General features: G+C 42.3%; 1 long non-coding RNA gene across 2 annotated transcripts; it reads left to right on the forward strand.

Annotated features, from left to right (window-relative positions):
• Positions 1-9: 9 nt before the first annotated feature.
• Positions 10-19,768, forward strand: LOC128329688 (uncharacterized). 2 transcript variants are annotated; one of them, XR_008309759.1, is made up of 3 exons: positions 10-216; positions 13,293-13,470; positions 17,252-19,768. It is a non-coding gene; the product is annotated as an uncharacterized LOC128329688 (long non-coding RNA). The 2 variants fall into 2 exon arrangements; XR_008309758.1 differs by lacking the exon at positions 10-216 and adding an exon at positions 7,908-11,345.
• The last annotated feature ends 1,110 nt before the right edge of the window (positions 19,769-20,878 follow it).

The raw sequence follows: 20,878 nt of genomic DNA on the forward strand, positions 1-20,878 counted from the left end.
CATTTTCTCTCCCCACCACTTGCCTGCCTGCCACCCCACCCACCACTGCCACCGTTTTCTCTGCCCCCCACCACTGTTTTGTTTCCCGCCTGTCTGCTGACGCCGGCGCTTTCCTCTTCCCCTGCCGGCAGCTTGCAGCTTGCTCGTAAACTCTCATGAGAGCTGCTCCGCATGGGATTAGAGAAATATATATAGAGAGATCTGCCATTTCCTCAGGTAAGCCTTAAAGATCTCTGCCAGATCTTCCCTGACAAGATTGGGTATTATATTTAATGCAACCTTCCTCCACCACCTGCCATGTTTTAGCTGCTCTTTCAAAATTTGAGAGAGAGAGATAGGGATCTTCCCCTAAAGAATACATGACAAAATATTCTGGCGTTGTTTTATTCTGATGTTGGGCCTTAAATTGAGCTACTTTTCTGTCATGCTTAAGCCTTGCTTCTTCCAACTGAAGCCTCCTTTCCTCAGCTTCTTTCTTGGCATCTCTATTTTTCTCCTCAAATTGTCTCTGTGCCATTCTATCTTTCTTCTCAAATTCTCTCTGAGCTTCCTTATCTCTCAATTCAGCTATCAGCTTTTCTTGTTCCATAGACATTTTTTCTTTTAAATATTTCAAGTGTTTATCATTTGGTGATCTGGGTATACTTGGTTCCACCACAGCCTTTTCTTGACTTGTGACATAAGTTATTGAGCACTTTCATCTCCTCTACACTTGCACCACCATAGTCCAAACCTAGCTCTTCACATTCTTTGATCAGAGCTGCTTTGTTCATAGATGTATACGTAGTAGCCATATCTATGACTTTTCTCCTCACAAAAGTGTTTATATCGTTGTTATCTTACTTTCCAGCTGATGTTTTACTTATATCAAGCAACTTTTACCTCAGGATTTCACTTATTCACCTTTGTCTCATTACCCTGACTAATCCTATTGAATTCTAATCCCACCAACTGCTTGCCACCACTCTGTCAGGGTCCCTCCCTCACACCCCTCTCAATTCCAGGGAGGTGATTTGTGTTTTTTAAATATTGTTCTATGACAATTTAGTCTTCTGGAAATTTATTCAGGTGTGGTTTTTTAACTTTCCCTCACTGCACCATATACATTTTTGTTATCTTGCTCTTGGTTCTTAACACCTTTGGCTATGTAGCTTTGCAAGCACAGGATAGGCATATGTTTAGGATATAAATGAAACAAAACTTGAGGTATAAAATTAAAACAAGAATAAGTTTATTATTTAGTGATTAGAATTAAGGTATCTGCAAAGCAGGGCACACAAGCTTCTCTACCAAGTTACTAGGTACATCCAATGTTCAGCTTTCTGAGTGTTTCTTTTCCTTTGGATAAAATGTAACACATAGTGGGGTGAGATAACTGGGACAGAGGTAATTAAAACTGGGTTTGTAAACTTTGTGAATTCTTCCAGACCTTCTTGTCTGTTACTAGGAGCTGCTCAGTACACTGCTGGTTCTCCAGCCTCCACACAGTCATTCAACCTGCTCCCGCAATAATCTTTTCTGTTCAAAACACACCAACCAATCTCTCAACCCTCGGCTCAAACTATCTCCTACTCCAATGCAACTAACTCCAACACTCTTCCTCCTCCCTGTCTCAACCGCCTTTATTTTAAATCCCTCCCCCTCTGAACTTTCCATGCCTGGTTACTAGGGTAACCCACACAAATTCATGCACTCATTCACCAGCTCCTATATACATCCCATCTTGTCAATATGAACAAGAAATATGGCGGGGGGTGAGGGATCCTGTGGCACACCCTGTAATTTCCTGATGGGTCTGCCTCTATCTGGCTACTCAGGTCTGTCAGATCTAGAGGGCTTTTCTGAGGGGCTGGGGTGTACCCCTCCTCTTTCAGGATATATTCTGTGTGGGTCCTGACATTCACACTGGTGGCCACAAACCCACAGACAAGGATCCCTTAGCACACCTTATGGTGTGGTCCCATGTATTTGAGCCAGCATGGTGTAGTGGTTAGAGTACTGGACTAGGATGGGGGAAACCTGAGTTCAAATCCCATTCAGCCATGATACTAGCTGGGTGACTCTGGGCCAGTCACTTCTCTCTCAGCCTAACCTACTTCACAGGGTTGTTGTGAGGAGAAACCTAAGCATGTAGTACACCACTCTGGGCTCCTTGGAGGAAGAGCAGGATATAAATGTTAAAAAAAATAATGTATTTCTATGTTCTGATGCACTGCACTCATATCTCATCCATTATAATGATGGACATTTGCTAGTTTGAAATATAACTGAGAGTTGCTGTTTGGGTATTTTTGTTTTGTTTTGTTTTTTGCTTTTTTAATAGCCATCACTAAGAACCAGCCAAAAGCAGCTTTATATTTGGGCTTTTAAAATAATACACACCAAAATTCAGATTGCTGTGCCCTGTTTTACATTAATCTCTCTCGCTTTTTAATTGCAGGGGTGTAAAAATAAGTTGTGGCAAAGATGCAGTCAGGGCGGATTAAGCTTTTTGCCACCCATAGGCAAAAAGGCTTTTGCCACCCTTCTACCTTAAAAAAATAAAGGTTTGCCTTTTTAATATATAAGGTAAGGGGGGACTTTCTCATTACCCACTCCACCCCTGTTGCAGCTGCCGCTGTCCACAGAGAGGGGTGGCAAAATTTGAGGAGGGGCAAAATTTGCTGCTCCTCAAATTTTGCCGCCATAGGCAAATGCCTACTCTACCTTTAGCTCTACATTTAATACTATTCTTCCATATAGATTGGTGCCCAAATTATTAGATCTGGGGCTTCCACCGTGTTTATGTAGGTGGATATTAGACTTTTTATCAGATCGTTCTCAACGGGTTAAGATGGGTTCCCATGTCTCGGCGGATCTCAGTATAAATACGGGGACGCCGCAGGGGTGCGTGTTGAGCCCACTTTTGTACACGCTTTACACATATGACTGTGTTCCCAACTACCCCAGCAATAAGATCATTAAGTTTGCAGACGACACAACTGTGATTGGTCTGATTACTGCTGGAGAAGGGGAGTCGGCCTACAGGAAGGAAGTGGAGCGGCTGACAGAGTGGTGTGGGGAGAATAACTTATTCCTCAATTTAAAAAAAACAAAGGAGATCATTGTGGATTTTAGGAAATGCAATTCGAACATTCAGCCACTCATTATTGAAGGGATTTGTGTGGAATGGGTTTCGGTGTTTAGATTTCTGGGAATGGAGTTGAGAGATGATCTGACATGGGGAGCAAACACCAAAGATTTGGTGAAGAGAGCACAGCGGAGATTATACTTCTTGAGGGCTCTCAGGAAGAATAGTCTTTCAAATAATCTACTGCTGATGTTCTACCGCTGTACCATAGAGAGTGTGTTAACCTATGGAATCTGTGTGTGGTTTGGGAGTTGCACAGTCAGGGAAAGAGCATTGCTGTCCAAGGTTGTTAAGACTGCGGAGAGAATAATTGGGTGTACTCTTCCCACCTTAGACCAAATTTATACCACCAGGAGTTTTAACAAAGCGGTAGAGATAGTGCAGGATCCCACGCACCCTGGAAATGATCTCTTTCAGCTTCTGCCTTCGAGAAGGAGGTACAGGGTCATAAAAGCCAGGACCAGCCACTTGAGAAATAGTTTCTATCCAAAAGCGGTGTTAGCTCTGAACGCAGCAAAATACAGTTTCTGATGGGGTTTTTGTTTTTAGTTTTTTAGAGTTTTTTAGAGCAATGGGTATATGGGGGGGGCGTATATTGGGATATATTTAGTTATTTCTTGTTAGGTCCTGTAGAGGTTGCTGTAGATTCTTTCAATCTTGTTGTTCTGTACAGGACAATGACAATAAAGATTTATCGTACCTCTCTGTTAATCCACCACTTGATGCAGTGCTAGTAGGATTTTGCTTGTTGTGTTTAGGCACCTTGTCACAAAAATCTCTTGCTCCTTTCCAGTCAATGCCATTGCTGCTTTCTAAATACAGGTATAACTTCATCTGGACATATACCTTGCCCATAATTCTGACTGAAGCCATAATGTCTTCATCTGGTCATATTCCCTGCCTCAAATCCACTTTACCTGACATTATGTGACACTACATTAGGAACACAAGAAACAACTTTATATCATTATGTAGCAGAAACCCCCCTGGGTTCTCATAGACTGAGACTGGCACCAGCAGTTTGAGAGAAAACAGATTTTATTGCTAGCAATTGACTCAGCAGAATAGTTTCCAAAGTCTGAGCCCCGGTTACACTGTGGCTTCAGCTTTTGTATACATAGCAATTTACATATTGTAGATACAATTCTCATTAATAAGCACCGTCATCTTACACTTATTACCAATCACCTACTAAGCTATAATTAAGCATCTTCCCCCTCCTCCACCCTCCATACAGCCAAACTATTTCACTCCCCTTCCAGATGTGGCCTTGAAAGTACCGTTGGTCAGTGCCTCGTTATCTAGAGATATCAGAGGGCCCCCTTTGCCTGCATTCCAACAGGCTGTCAGATTTATTGTGCTGTTAGCAAGTTGCAATTAGTGCAGGTTGGTAATACAGACCCTTTTAACCATTTCTTAACCACCACAAACCTGAGTCTGCCTCAATTAGATCATTGAGCCATTCCAGTATAATCCCTCTTCCAATTCCTTCCTGTATCAGGAGAGCAGGAGGGAAGAGTATGAAGTCTTTTGTCAGTCCATGAAGTAAGAACAGTGTGGCACAAGATGATCTAGTTCCAGCACTTACTTGCTTAAGGAGTTCATTCCAGCTTTACTTTTATGGTGAAACTTTGGTTATGGTGGTTTGCTAAATAACAAAGTAGTTTGTTCCACACTCTACTGAGGCATTGTTACATCTTCTGTGTGTTTCCATTTTAATACAAAATACCTAGATGTACTAATATTTAAGGGTTGACCACCCAGCTCTTGCTGTTCAAAAAAGACCCATTGAACCACAGGTGCCTATCATTAAGCATGCCAGCTTAGACTAGGAATCTTGACTTGAACCTGCAAAAGCACTGTTATTAATTATACTAATTAAATTTAAGCATGTAATTTCATCTTTAGTTTACAGTGTTGCCATTACTGAAAAGGGTTTCTTTGAGGGGGATTGCTTTTAACCTCAAAGCAGCTGTTTGGGGTAAAATTGATGTAGAGGATTAAAAAAAATAGAATGAGTGTCAGGGAATCTCCCTTTTTTTAATTTGCTTTTCCATACATCAAAGGTTTTCAGAATTCTGTGTGAACATTCTTCAGTATAAAATATAAAACCTAAGGGTACAGTTCAACCAAAATTAGGGGGCTGAAAGGGAAGGACTGAAGTGGCTCAAAAACATGGAGATAGCCTCACAGAATAGCAAGAGATGCTCTGTCTGGGAGAGAGAATGCGTTCAAATTTTCGGAATCCTAACAGAAGCACAGTTGCAAGGAAAGATGTACAGACTAATGCAAAATAAATATCTTTACTCTGCCCCTCCCCCCCCAAAAAACTAAGCTAGAAATGACCTCCGAAGCCTCTCTAGGCCTTTGCTATTGGATGTACTTATTATAAATGTAAGATTTGGAAGATAAGAACGTTTGAACATGTCTGACATAAAACACAGGCATTTACTTTTCAAATAGTTTCACTATTTATTCAGCTTGCTTTCCTAATCAATACATTATTTGTGTTTGAATAAAGATTGGTACTTTTACAGCCTTATTTCTGTTTGATCCTGCAGAAGAATCAGAGAGTGCTGAATTTGTGGTATCATGTTAACTTCCATGGCAACAGCAAATGATGTCACAAATGCTGCATTGTGAGGAATGGCAGGGACAGCTTAAAGAAGGGTTGAGTTTGGTTTATCTGATCCTGAGAATGTCTTCAATGCATCTGATCCCAGGAGTGTCCCTGATCCAGTTCCATACAATTATTTCCCCTTTTAAATATTCCAAATGCCAGCCCTGTGCTAGAGTTTGTTTCCTGGTGACCTCAAGCCTCCTCTGTACCAGCTTAATACTTTAACTTTCTCTTGTCTCCAAGCATTCTCTCCCTGCCCACCACACACGTTCCTCTGAAAGCAGAACAGCAGGGCCAAACTCTTTGTGTTGAAACTCCAGCACGTCTTGGAATTCTTGGCTTTGACCCCAGGCTTACAAAGCTTATAAAATACCAAGCAGAGGATGTGGTCAGGCCCTCAGAAAGTGAAGAATATGAGAACAAAGCAGAACCATTAAACAAAATGCCAGCTGCTGCTTGGTTAGGAGTCTCATATTATTAAATCTTTCTGGTAGCAACTGATGCACTGCATTTAAGTACCTCCCTACAATGGTTCACAGGACTTGGACAGAGCAATTACAAGCAGACTGATACTATTAGGCTAGTAGGAAAGGGGGCCGGAACTTGACCCATCGTGGCTGCAGTCCTAAACACACTTCTCCCTGAGCAAGGGCCATTGAATTCAATGGAATTTACTGCTCCTATTTGTCATGTATATGGCATCATCAAGGTACATGGCAGTTTCCAGCACTAAGAGCCAGATTCTGACTCCAAACTACTTCTTCATGGGTAAGTTCATTCAGGTTACACTTGCTTGCCTATGAAATGAAACAGATCTGCATGTACTTTGGGTACAGGTGCTTATTTTTTAACATATGTAAAATACTTTGGGCAACATTTGCTAAATGTTCTTTTTATAAATTTATTAATACGGTATCCTAGGTCAGAAGAGGCTCAGGCATGACTGCTGTGAAAACATCTAGAATTGTATTAAAAAGAATGCTTTGAACTTGCAGAATATGTTTTACCTTGTAGTAGGTAATTCCAGGGGCTGACTTTTATACTCAGGGTATTTTGCAAAATCTGTATATAGTTACAAATATACATTAGATATGAGTGAACAGGTCAGGCAGTCACCCAGACAAGCTAGTCCTAAAAGGATCATCATCAGTTCCCAAAAGCTAAAAAAAAATCTGATCTGGAAGACTACCCACTCCTGATCCACCCCACGTTTCTCCTTGCATTGCAGCAGCAAAACTCAGACTTCAGGTGCCTTCAGTTACTAAATACAGAATACTCAAGCTAACTCTTTTCTTCAGCCCCTTCCAGATAGTGGCAACAGCGGGGGTGGGTGGGTAGGTGGGGTGGAATTGGGGGGCGGGGGGCAGAATGGGCAAAGTGAATTTCTGAGGGCATCACATGAATGCTCTTATCATTAACATAAATATGTACTAAACACATGATGGCAATCCAGAACCAAGTTGAATTGTATATTGGCACCCCACCACTCATTGCATGTTATCAACATCCCTGCTCTGAGTTTGAAAATAACGAAAAGAAAGAAACATTAGTCAGATGGCACACTCAGAGCTATCACATCTATATATATTTTCGTGTGTGTGTGATTTGGGCCCGGGGTATTTGAGGGACCGCCTGCTCCCAAGGGTTGCTGCCCGCTTGACAAGGACATCTGAGGGGGCCCTGCTCCGGGTGCCGACAATGAGGGAGGCCCGGCTGTTGTGCACTCGGGACAGGGCCTTCTCTGTTGCTGCCCCCAGACTCTGGAATGCTCTCCCAGTGGCCATTCGTTCCTCGGACTCCATCACGGCTTTTAGAAAGCTTTTAAAGACTTGGCTTTTTACCCAGGCTTTTACATGATCGTTTTCTACTGCAGCTTCTCTGTGTTTTTATTTGTTGTATTTGTTGTATTGTTTTTATGCCTGTTTTTATATGTTTTTATATTTTTAACATGATGTTTTTATTGTCTTTTTATTATATGTTTTTAACTTTTGTAAACCGCCTTGGGGTTATCTTTTTAACGAAAGGATATAAATGCATATAAATGCAATATAAATGCAAAATATAAATGCAAAATATAAATAAATATTATTTTTGCATATAAATGCAAAAATAAATAAATAAATAAATTTCCTGATCTTAAAATTGATGGAAACAATCTTAAATACAAACTTTCTATAATCTACTATAATCATTTAGATCATTTAGATGGGCCTATAAACCTAACCAAATTGTATGTAGCAGAACATGGAGCCCTTTCTCATGATCCCGTGAGCAAGCTTGAGGGCAGGTGGAGGGGAAGGCTACAAGCAGCTTACCTACCCCGCAGGTGATCAAGAAGACTTGCTGGGTACATGGATCGGGTGCCCAGATCCTGCTTCCTAGGTGGGTTTGCTGCTGAGGCGCAACTGGGAGCCCTGCAGCAGCCAGTAGTTCTCACGGGCAGCCAAGCCCAGTAGACCTTTATTCCTTTTTTCACAATACATAACTGGCTCAAACTGGATCCACCTTTGGTTATGTAAGTCAAGACTCATTAAGGAGGAGGAACTGGAGGGAAAGCCTTAAATCCAGATGGACCAGAGACAATTGTTACATCAGGAATACTCTGGCTCTTTTCATTGGATCCAAGAGCTGTCTATCCTTGGAAGAGTGGGGAAGCCTTTCTCCTCTTTGGGGAAATAAATATTGGGACCCAAAGCCTAGCAATTTTCCATCTGCTACTGGTATCCATAAAGGGAGACTCTGCCACTCTTGCAGCCAGGGACCCACCTAATTGCTGAACTAAGGTTAAAACTTCAGTGTTAATGTTTTTAATATTTTCTTTCTTAATTCCTGTGTATGTTCCATTTTCCTTTATTTTCCTCCATTTCCTTATTGTGTGCAACTCTTATTTTTCTCAATACATTTTCATATATTTAGAAGTGGCTTCAGTCCGGTTTCAAAAGGTTCTGAAGGGTTACTTGCAAAGCTCTTTGCCATGTGTCTTGTAACTACTGAATGCTTTGGTTTTTAGAATAATCTCTTGTTTTTATCTAAAGCTAGGTTCTGTGGACTCTAGGTTCTAGTCCGTGTTGAGCTGTGTTTGAGTCAGTCACTCTAGATCAGCTTTCAGCTGGCGGTAGCCTACCTCGAAGGAGCAGCATGCACCTCAAGTGGCATTAGAGCAATCTCTCTACTGAGGATAGAGGATAGCTCCCAGGAGAATGTTGTACTCAAGCATCACAGTTTGTCACTGCTTGTTGTTCCATACTTGGCATGTTCCTTCTTTTTTGCCCTGTTAAGTCACTTCATTAGTTTAATTACTTCACAATGGTACCCTGCTATCTATGTGAAGTGGTGACTTCTTTTCTTTTCCCTTACAAACATATACCTAAACTTTGCAGTCCAATATCTTCACAACAATGTCTTTGAAAGTAATGAACAAATGGAAAGAGAAATTAGATCCAGGTGTTGCTTGCTTGCTTGCTTGCTTCATGCATCATAACAGCTTTTATAAGGAATTGATGTGTACCCAATTTTGAGCCTAGATGCAAAAGAAAATGTACAGGTTAATTGATATTTTAAATAATGGGGAAACCCTGCTTACAGCTCAACTGAAAGAGAAGATATCCCCATACACTGTGCAACGTGCAGAATAATGAGTCATGACTACGTACCATTAAGAGCCACCTAATGGTGCAGCGGGGAAGTAACTTGTCTAGGGAGCAAGAGGTCTGCTGGTATGTTTCCCAGACTATGGGAAACACCTATATTGTGCAGTAGCAATACAGGAAGATGCTGAAAGGCGTCATCTCAGACTGCATGGGAGATGGCAATGGTAAACCCCTCCTGTATTCTACCAAAGAAAACCACAGGGCTCTGTGGTCGCCAGGAGTCGACACCGACTCGACCTCACAACTTTACTTTACTTACATACCATTAAAATGAATGAGACAAGTTAGTCATGACTTATTTAAATCCCATTAATTTCAATGGGAATTAATCTGGATTCTGCTCACAGGTTCACATTTGCAAATATGGATTCTTTTAAGTCAGAAGGGCCTTAAAGATGTGGAAGTAACCATCAACTTGCTGAATCAGGGACTCTAACTTAGCCCATCAAAATGTGCATTGGAATGTAGATTTGGTCTGTCTGCTCATTGCCTTCGAGGAATGTACAGCTGAATGTGAATCTAAACACACATCCTTCTGTGAATGGAGATGTATATTTGGACATTTCTCCTCATATTTTGGACATCTGACATATATGGACATTTTAAATGATCCTGTAGGAGGCAGGAACTGGAGTCAGAGAGTGAGCATGAGGAAGCATTATCTCCAACATCAGTTCTTCCTCCCACTGCAGTTCATTAAACTGCAAGGAGGTGTTCCCCTTCACAGTTTATTATATCCTTTGGTGATTGAGAAACTAAGCTCAGATCCCCCTCTAAGGCCAATCCTTCTTTTGATATGATGGGGCAATTTCTCTCGCAGGTGAAATTGTTGTTTGAGAGAAACAATGGGCTTGGAGAATGTGCATCTATCTAAGGGCTTGGATTATCTGTGCACAATTCTCCCCCACTCCAGACTCCACATTGAAATTATGTCCTTTCAGCTTCATTCCAAGCTCCAACAGGTGGAGGATCATAAGCCACTCCCTGTTGTCAGTGTTACCAGTGCATAAGAGCACTGTGCATATTTATTTATTTTATTTATTTATTTGATTTCTATACCGCCTTTCCAAAAATGGCTCAGGGCAGTTTACACAGAGAAATAATAAATAAATAAGATGGATCCCTGTCCCCAAAGGGCTCACAATCTAAAAAGAAACATAAGACAGACACCAGCAACAGTCACTGGAGGTATTGTGCTGGGGGTGGATAGGGCCAATTACTCTCCCCCTGCTAAATAAAGAGAATCACCATGTTAAAAAGTGCCTCTTTGCCAAGTTAGCAGGGGTTAAAATGTCCATATACAGTCCTTGGTCTGCAAAACTGGTCACCACCAGTTTGAGGGAACTGGGGCAGGAGTTTTATCCTTGGGGGTTCCTCCTGTCTGCAGAGATTTTCTCCAACCCTCTCCCCATATTGTTGCCCAAAAAGTCTTCACAAGAGAACCTGCTTGATGATGATGCACCAAATGGCCCCTCCAATCTCATGAGGGCAAAATGAGGGACCATTTCTTCAACTGCTGTGGGTAGTAGCAAAATTGGGGATGAAACTTACTGCTGGTGGTGGTGGTCTTTCCAATAGTCACCCGCTGGCAGCAACCTTTTTTCTTCACAGAAGCCCCCATAACTATGCTATATCATACATAGCATCATTCTCCAGAGCTTCTGAGGGGAAACTGCAGCCACCAATTGGCCCCTCCAATCTCATGAGGGCAAAATGAGGGACCATTTCTTCAACTGCTGTGGGTAGTAGCAAAATTGGGGATGAAACTTACTGCTGGTGGTGGTGGTCACCCGTTGGCAGCAACCTTTTTTCTTCACAGAAGCCCCCATAACTATGCTATATCATACATAGCATCATTCTCCAGAGCTTCTGAGGGGAAACTGCAGCCACCAATTGCTGGGAGAAGCAATGCTGCTACTACTGGAAAACAGGCAGTGGGGGAACGGTAAGCTAGAGGACCAGTTTTGACTCTTATTTTGTCCCCCAGGATTCTAAAAGTTTGTGCCTTTTGGTTCAGCCTTAGTACTAGTGTAAAGTGGTAGTATGTTTATTGCGGTCACAGACCAGATTAACAAAAAATAACAATTAATAGCAATAATTTAAAAAATTCAACAATTTCAAAAGTTTACAAAATCACAAACTGTTCAAATTGCTAATGTAGTCTTTACAGAGCTTCGCTGCCACAAAACAGAACTTTGCCACATTATCTGAAATTACAGGCTACTTTAAAGTGAATTCAGGGAGTTTGGAAGCAGATTAAAGAGTTGGGGAATTGATGAGGTCATAGGGCAGGACCCAAGACAGGTTGGAGCTCCCTTAGTCCCACAATCACTGAACTCCCACCTGACACAGCAGCTGCCACTGAGTTTCGCAGAGGTTAGGTGCATCATTGTCCTTACTGAGATATGTGTGAGGTCTCACTTCTAGGTGATAGTGGTGACTGACAGTTGACCCACAACCTACTATTTGCTCTTAATAATGTTTTTCCTACAAAAATCTCAACAAAACTCTCTTTGGATAAGGCCATCATTTAAAACATGCCAAACCCCAACCTATACGGGTGGAATTTGGAAAATATGAACAAGTGGAAATCATGAGACCCATGGCAGAACACATAACATGCACCTACATCACAGTCCTTTCCCAGCTAAAGTAAGTTGGAAGTAAATCCCATTGAAACCAATGGAACAAGTTAATTGCAACTATCTTAATAACTGAGCCATTGCTTTCTGTTGGGTCACTGCTAAAATGACTAGCTGGATCAGAGTGAACATGTTTAAAGACCATGATACAACAGGTTGTGCAGTGAGCAACAACCCAGAAGTTGGTTGGTTGGTTCCAAATGTAGGAGACTTTGGAAGTGCATAGCATGTGGCAGAGGAGCAGCTGTGGGGGGTGGGTGGGTGGGACACACCTAGATCCCTCCTTGTGCACCTAAGAGGAGCACTATCCTTGGAATTCAAAAAGTTTGTATCAGAGATTTCTGTGGCACTTCAGTATGGAAAAAGTGTTAGTGGAAGGCCTCTTTATGAATTAAGATCAATCTCTCTAGTGTATGGCACAACCATCTTAGTTGCAGTCTTGAGAAATGCAAAGTCCCCACACGCAGAAAGAACACCAACAAATTAAGATGCCACAGTTGGCAAGCAGCAATACTTCATGTGAGCCGCTTATAAATACATTCCAACCAGAGTACAACCAAAGTAGCTGGAGAATACTTAAAAAATCAATCCATTCTTAGGAATGAGGATCCATTTCTGGATGCTTTGTGCAGAGAAGAGGAGGCTAAATATATCTGTTAATTTATTCACAAATGAATAATTCAGCCAGTTTGGCTAACACCCATGCTGAGATTGCTTACAGCTTCCTCTCTGTTTCTAACACAGTCTGTCAGCTATAATGCATGGATGAACCAACAGGACACTTCTTCCCATTGCACCCTGGTAAATACCAAGGGACAGATTCTCAGGAGCAGCAGATTGATATAGCTTTCAATAATAATAATATTTAGCAATTGCATCATGCAGGACAACAATGATCTCTCAATTCTCCAAATTATCCTGTAGGACAGAATTACCATGAGTAAGGTGCTCTAGTGTCTACAACACAGATGTGTATACACCACAGATAAAGTCCCCCAACATCCACAGACATCCCAAATTGCCCATTTTGTATGACAACATCATGCACACTCGATAGAAGCTAAAAGCTTTCTGAACACATACTGCTCTGAAATGCAATAACACTATTTTAACAGTGACTTTCTATTTGGAATACATCAGAATACCAGCAGGAACATCACTGTTGTGCAAATGTAGCACACATTTTAACCTTGTCTGTACAGCCTCACTTTGATATTTCCCATCTACCCATCAATGTACATATCCAACAGGTACACAAACAAAGGGCATTAACCTAAAAGCCAAGAGATTATCAGAAATGGGCTGACAGCAGACCACCAGGAGTTCCTGTTTAAAAATGTCTGTCTCCAACAATGAATGAAGATGATGGGAAAATACTTCTGCTTTCAATAAAGAAACAGCCTGAGAGTACATGTTCTCAGTTGAACAGTGAGTATTATATAGGTAAATATTTTCAGAGTCAGGGTCACAGAATCTCAATAGCAGGTGAATCTTGCAATGGTGTACAGCATTATCTCCCTGATTTATGGCCACTGGGCAGGATAAAACTAATCTCAAATCCCTGTGCACTGGTGGAGCACAATGCTAGGCTGCAGGATAAAATTTGCAGCACTGCAGCAACACCCCAGCACTGGCAGGACTCCACTAGTGCAAGAGGGCAGAAACTGGTTGAAGTCCATAGTAAGGAAGAAGTGGATGTTAGTTGGAATCCCATGTTTGCTCAGGGATTGGTCCTTCCCCTAGAATGATGGCATAAATTTATTCTTATGCAGTTCTGTGTCAAAGAAGTAACTGAGAGACCCCAGAGAAATGAAACTTGGCACATATCGTTTCCTCCAAAAAGGGGGTGAAATCAAATTTCACAAATTACCATCACATCTTTCTATACCTCTAAGATGATCAACTGCTATCCTGTTACACCTCCAGGATAGCTCTCCAGGACTGGAGCCTCAGGACCCCAGACTCCACAGCTGGAGGATATCGTACTTTCGCCTGACTAATCTTTATCTCAGTCACCCTATCTGTGCGTGATTTGATTCATGACCACCACTGCCATTTTAAGAGTCACACAGTAGCTGCTGTAGGTATGAACTGGGCAAATTAGTTTTACAGCTTCTCCTCATTCTATAGCCTGGAGTGGTTTTAGCAGGGGCAGCTCCCCAATGAGGCCAGGTGAGGCAATGGCCTCAGCTGGTGATTGCATCAGGGGGGTGGTGAGTGTGGGCACACATTGCCCTACCCCAATATCATCTCACCTGTCTGCCACCCCTGCCCCTGCCTCAATTCTGCTGCCGCCACCCCTTTCCTCTCACACTACCCCCTGCCCCACCTCACTGGCCCTGCCCTTCATGGACCCAACTCACCTTCTTCACCAGCCCATGTGCCAGCCACTACTCTTTCCCATCATACCAGTCTCAGCTTCTGGCACACACTGCTTACACAGCACAGCACAGCACAGCACAGCATGCAGCATGCCTTAGGCTGTGTCCACTGGTCTCTACTCTCCATTAAGAGCAGCTCGCTCTCTCATCTCTCCTTTCTTTTCCCTCCAGCACCAAACTTGTCCAGAGATAAAGCAGCGACCAAGTTGGATGCAGGGAGGTGGAGGCAGGCAGGGGGAGAGTGAGAACTGGTGCCAGCTTCTCTTCACTAGCTCATGAACATAGGAAACTGCCATATACTGAGTCAGACCATTGGTCTATCTAGCTCAATATTGTCTTCACAGACTGGCAGCGGCTTCTCCAAGGTTGCAGGAAGGAATCTCTCTCAGCCCTATCTTGGAGAAGCCAGGGAGAGAACTTCTGCTCTTCCCAGAGTGGCTTCATCCCCTGAGGGGAATATCTTGCAGTGCTCACACATCAAGTCTCCCATTTATATGCAACCAGGGCAGATCCTGCTTAGCTAAGGGGACAAGTCATGCTTGCTACCACAAGACCAGCTCTCCTCTCTGTGTTCCTAAGACCAGCTTAGGAACACAGCAGCAAGAATGAGAAGCCATCACTAGCTCTCTCACTCTTTCTTCCATTCCAAGCATCCAACTTGTCCATGTTGTCTCTGGACAAGTTTAGTGCTGGAGCAAAGAGGCAGGGGAGAGATGGAGACAGTGCTGCTCTTAATGCAGAGTGGAGGCCAAGGCTCATGTGTTGCCCAAGGGACATTCCACACTCCATCGTGCTGTGTAAACAGTGATTAGTGGTGGTGTACCCCAGCAACTGAGGCTGATGTGAGAAAGAAGAGAGGTGGCTGAATTGCTGATGGTGTCAGCAGGAGGGTAGAACACCCAGGGGCAGATTAACACATAGGCAAGATAGTCACTTGCCTATGGCGGGAAATTCTTAAGAGGCGGCAGATTCAAGGGGTCGGGAGCAAGTTAAATATATATTTAAACTTTTTCAGTTGCTGCTATGCAGCCAGAATGGTAGCACAGGCAGGGGGCGGCCAGTGGGGGGCTGGCATGGAGGTGAGGGAAGACCAAGGCAGGGGAGGTGGAGGTGGTGGGAAGAGCTCCTTCCCTGAGCCCACCTGCCTCCCAAATGACACTCACACATGCATGCGCAGAGCCCCAAAATGGGCTGAAAGTTGGCCAACATATCATTTAGGTGGCAGGCGGGCTTTTTTCAAAATTAGAGTTAACTTGTACCAACTGCCCCACCACCACCACCACCAAGCCCTACTGGAGGCAAAAAGCTCAATCCACCCTTGAGAACAGTGTTAGTGCTGCCTGCTGCCTGGGGCAAGACTGGTGCGGAGGTGAAGGAAGGCCACTTGCCACTAGCCTAAAGGCCCATTGCAGTCATTAAGGAAACCATTAAGTCTTGTTACAACTAAAAGTAATTGTGACTAAGTCCCACTGAAATGACGGAAGAAGTTAGTTGGAACGAACTAGTTCCATTGGTTTTAATGGGTAGCTGTACTGGATTCTGTTCACCATAACTGAGCAGGCCTAGGCACAGAAGGTTTTATCCAGAAAAATATTAGCCATGACTAAGGACCATTGAAATCAATGAGGCAAGTTAGTTTTAAGTCTCATTAATTCCAGTAGGACATAAAGTAAAATAATGTGTGCCGCCAAGTTGGTGTTGACTCATGGCAACCACAGAGTCCTGTGGTTGTCTTTACCAGTAGGACATACTCATGCCTAATTGTTATCCCTATCCCTATCCCTATCCCTACCCCTACCTAGACCTATATCTATACCTATACCTATACCTATACCTATCTATCTATAAAACCTGCAGTATTATCTCCTTGGTGCAACTGAACAGCATGGCTGTAAGAATATAAAGTAACCCCAAAGAGGACATAATATAACTTTTGGCTATAAAAGTAGTTTATAAGTTCATGAACTGTGAGGAGAAAGTTAAAAAAAGAGAAATCCTCTCAAAACACCAGAATTCTGGGTGATATACAGAAACTGCCTGTTATTTCTTCACAAAGTCCATAATTAAGGTACAGAATTATCTGTCAAAAGGTGCCTCTGGCTTAGATTCCTTGGTTTCCCAGAAAAGTGCAATGACCATGAGAGAGGGAGCATTGGCTATGTGCAGCAATGTTTTTGCTAACTCTTTGCGACATATGTAAAAGATGTGAATCCAGATCCAAAGATCCATGTGTGCTCCAATGAGCACAGAACACTCTTGCATTTGGTGGGGGGATTCATTTCAATGCAGAAAATTCAGTTCAATGAAAGACATAAATGTGGATGCTATTGTGGGTGAGAACTCCATCAGAGCGCCAACAGCCAGAATACATTTTTGGATGTGGGTGGAATTACTATCAACTCTTAAAAGACAGATAACACAAATCCTGTCTATCTGGGATCAAAATAAAACAAAGACGTTATAAAATATGTCAAGTTAGCTCAAATGATATTTATTCTTTTTTAAATATTTAAACTATTTTATATATCTTTTTTTAAAAAAGAAATGAGGCTTTAATTCAGTGTTTTCCATTTCTTTTTTGCTGAGAAAAAAAGTACTTCTTCAATTGGTTAAGTTACTCTAGATTTGATCTTGCATTATACTAGGATACCATTATTTCCAGTTTTGCTATTTGCACTTTGATAGATTTTGAAAATAAGTAAAAATGAAAATGTAAAAGCTATGGAACATCTTTCATAAACCTTTAGAAAAGTTTTATTTTATTTTATTTTTTGCTATAGAAGCTTCAACATTTTAATGCAAAAATGCTCTTTGACCACTTGCTGCAGGGTAGAAGTAAATTATTCAGAGGCACAGAAGAAATCATCTTTCCCAAGTTTGATTGCTAGTATGAAGATTATCAGGAAGTTTCTCTGAAGTCATGAACATCAAGTGTAATTGGATAAATGGAAAATCATAATGGAAATGTTTGAAATGGGATATAAAATATAATAAAGTGGAAAAAAATTAGTCATCGTGTGAATATTTGACTACATGCATTCCTTTTTCATACATGTGGAGCCATTATGTAATTCGAGAACTTCAATCCCATTTTCAGTTAGATATGTATTATGCAGGGATAGGTAGACAGATAATCCATGTAATGTACTGGTAGTTTCTGTATTTGTTTTGAATGTCAAACATAGTGTTATAATAGAAAAGTTTCTTAAGCAAAAAAAAAAAAAGTCAAAAAGAAAATAGGAGACCAAATTATTACCCTTGACTTGGTTGTACAATTACTGTCTAGCCATGATAAGACATAGAAGCATTTTCAAATTAACCACAACATATTTTAAAACTCCAGACAGTCTTGGAGGAAAATGATTATTTAGGCCAATCAATCAATGTTTATTTTGATCAAAGACCAAATACAAAGTTTAAAACAAACAAACAATAAAATAAAAATATTACAACCAACCGGATCATGACTGTCTCAATTGTTGTTGTGTTTTCACTGCTACTACACAGAATTTTGGGTAGCATGCAGGTTGTGGTTTGATTTGTATCAAGGAGTAGTAGCTTAATATAGAACCCCTCCAGTCTGTCTGGATGCCTCTGCAGTAGAGGGGAAATCTATTTTGTGCGGGAGTCCTTGTAAAAGGCAGTATACATCAAGACATGTTCGACAGTTTCTAACTCCTCTGCCCCGCATGGGTAGGTTCTCTCAGCCAATGGCACTTTTGAGTATCTCCACTGCAGGAGTCCAGAATGGATAACATTATGTCTTACCCTGAAGAATTCTTTTGCAGCCTGGGGAAGGAAAGTATTGTTAAGTAGCTTGCAGGTTTCCATACAATGTTTACTACCCAGCCCCTCATGTACTGAGGCATTCTGTTAACATCATTTTGATATTCTATATTGTCTACCCACTGGGAAGATATCTATATGGCTTGCTTGTAACCTAGAGAAGTAAGGAGTTCTATTGAAAGATTCAATGATAGTAATTTCTTTGTATTTTCCTATTTCCATTTGGACCAGAGGTGCACTTTGCCATGGATCTTGGGGATCTGCTCTGTGGCCTTCTGTCTCTGGGGCACCCACCAAATATTCAGGGGGGCCTCCCCAGAGCCCCACTGCTGCCCCACCCTGCCCCACCACTGCCTGCAGGATTGGGGGCAAGTTAATTTGATAAAACAACTTTTTTCTACCACCACTGCACAGCGGGGATGATATCAGAGACAGGGGCCGGCCGGCAGTGTGCAGACCGAGGTGGGGGAGGCGGCGGCAAGAGCTCCTTCCCTGAGCCCACCTGCAGCTCATATGACAGGTCGGGCCATTTTTGGCCCATTTCATGGGCATGCAACCAGAAGTGTACCTAGGTAATATTAGAGCCTGGACCTAAAGGCCTTTGGAGGCTCCTCTGCCTGCTGGAGCCCCCACCACTACCAGTGCAAGTTAAGCATCATCCCCCTACACACACACATACACCATGACACACGTGTGTGTCCCCACTCCCCCTTCTGTCTCTAAAGCACCCAGCACAGGTCATAATCACATAATCAATTCGGTTGCCCGGTGCAGTGTGGGCCAGCAGTGACCACACCACCTGGGACAGAATAAAGAGGATTTGGGGGGCCTCGGGGTGTGGAGGCCCTGGACTTCAGTCCTGAAGCCCAGGGGTAAGAGCGCCACTGCGTGTGATGCTCCATATTCAAACGATGCAGGTGCACCTGCTGCATAGGCCCACCAGCCACTGCAGCTGCCACCACCACAGGGTGGCGCCTGCTCCACTCAGCTCACCCCCCTCCCCCATTAGTGAATATGGCAAATATCAATACAGCAGGGCAGCCACCCACCCACCCGAGACAGAAGGCCATGGACCTGATCCCCAAGGTCCGTGACTAAGTGCGCCTCTGGGTATACTGGAAAGACCATATTACGCCTGTTTTAAAACAATTGCATTGACTGCTATTATGTTTCTGGGTGACATGCAAAATGCTGATAATTACCTTTAAGCGCTAAACCTCACTGCCAATTCAGCAGATGAACCTCACCACCTATTAAAGTCATTTGAAGAAGTCTGTCTCCAGCTGCCATCAGTTCATCTGGTGGTGACTCGGAGTCAGACCTTCTCTGCAATTTGAGGCTTAACATAGTTAATGGCCATCAAGAGTGCCCTAAAGACTCATTTTTAATCTATAGGTTAGAGATCTTTAAATGTTTTGAATTGTTTCTTCTTTTAATTGTTTAATTGTTACTTAATTGTTTTTCCATTTATTTTTATTGGCTGTAAACCTCCTAAGACTATGGGATTGGACAGTATAATCATGTCATGATAAATAAATATGAGCATGTGTCCAGACTTATGTATGCCTACTCAGAAGTAAATCTCATTGCATGCAGCAGGACTAACTCCCTAGTAAGTGTATTTGTGTACACAGTGAGGACTGAAGCAAGGAAATGGGGCAGGGAAGACTGGCTGACACACGTGTGGGTAACAAAATACTGCACCTGTATATCCCATTACAGCTTTCAGAGCCAAAACACAAATTGGCATGTGTGCGGATAGGGACCCCAGACAATTTAATGTCCAAAGAAGCTCACTCCCAGGAGCTTTCCCAGAGAGCAGGTTCTATCATGGGTTTACTGAGAAGCTTTACTGTGAACTCGAAGTTGCTGCCCCCAAAAACCAATGCAAAAAGTGGGTTGTATATAAATTGGTCTGCACTGTAATGCACAATTTTAAAAAACCCGGATTGTGTGTGAAATGCTCCCAAATAGCTCACAGGGACTTTGGGGTAAATTTGGCCAACACGTGAACGCACCCCCTCCATTCCGGAGGAGATGCAAACTAAAAGTTGGGTGAATGTGAACTACCGCCTTAAAATACTAATTCCCAAGGAAACCAGTTGATTCTCTAATCATAGTAAACAGAGCAATAGTTCTATTAACATATCACCAGGAAAATCCACTACTCATGCCTATCTTGGGCAAAAAGCACAACTTAATTAATGGCATATATGATTTACTGATAACACATAGCACAATTTCTATGCTGTGTACAGTGTAACCAGAATTCATAGAAACTGTGTGTCAATGCACAATGGGGCAGATCTTCTGTAGCCAGATTTAAGATTAGAAAACATCTCTTCCAGTCACAGCTGGTCTTGGGCTGAGTTTTGTAGCTATATCTCTCATTTAACCCTGCCCCCTTAAAAAAAAACAGATATAAATAATATAGCATAAATAGCAAGTTGTTCTAGCAAGAACTAATCAACCTACTTTCCTTTCACTGTCTCTACAACTGGACTACATTTGGGTCAAATTGAGGTTCACAAGTTAGATCTCTTGCACCTCAAATATTCATGTATCCGCCATCTTGGATCAGGGTGGATGGCATTATTACAAACTATACCATTGAGGTTTCCCTGTGTGTCACTCAAACTGTATCAAATTTGTTAAAATCAGTTAGACAG

The sequence above is a fragment of the Hemicordylus capensis genome, chromosome 6, assembly GCF_027244095.1.
Source record: "Hemicordylus capensis ecotype Gifberg chromosome 6, rHemCap1.1.pri, whole genome shotgun sequence".
Taxonomy (NCBI): domain Eukaryota; kingdom Metazoa; phylum Chordata; class Lepidosauria; order Squamata; family Cordylidae; genus Hemicordylus; species Hemicordylus capensis.